This window comes from Salmo trutta, chromosome 13 (assembly GCF_901001165.1).
Source record: "Salmo trutta chromosome 13, fSalTru1.1, whole genome shotgun sequence".
NCBI lineage: Eukaryota > Metazoa > Chordata > Actinopteri > Salmoniformes > Salmonidae > Salmo > Salmo trutta.
In genome coordinates, this window is record NC_042969.1 from 58,735,738 (window position 1) to 58,736,326 (window position 589).

Here is a 589-nt window from a genome sequence, read left to right on the forward strand (position 1 = left end):
TGTTCTTAACTGACTTGCCTAGTTAAATAAAGGTAAAAAAAGAAGAAAAAAAAAGGTGGACTGGTTAGTTGGACATTTGGTGTGAACTGTATGTGCATGTGTGTATATCTTTGGCGTGTGTGTGTGTGTGTATGTGTGTGTGTGTGTGTGTGTGTGTGTGTGTGTGTGTGTGTGTGTGTGTGTGTGTGTGTGTGTGTGTGTGTGTGTGTGTGTGTGTGTGTGTGTGTGTGTGTGTGTGTGTGTGTGTGTGTGTGTGTGTGTGTGTGTGTGTGTGAACAAAGGGTTCTGCACTAAGGCTGTTCAGGTTGAGCAGACAATGTCGATGGCTCCTTTGCAACTTGCCTGGTGACTCCCATGATGCCGGGCAGAGCATACTGGTACCGAGTAGCGAGTAGCGTGTACTGGCCCAGGAGTGTCCTTTGTGCTAGCATCTTTGCTCCAGAACACGCGGTAGCAGGAGTTTACAGACCCCATTCCGCAGTTTCCGCCACTCCCTGGAACACCCTTCGCTTGCTGCAGTTCTACTTGAAGGCTATTGGTGCAGAGCATTATGGGTACTGTTGTGCATCATGCTACTCAACTCTCTGCA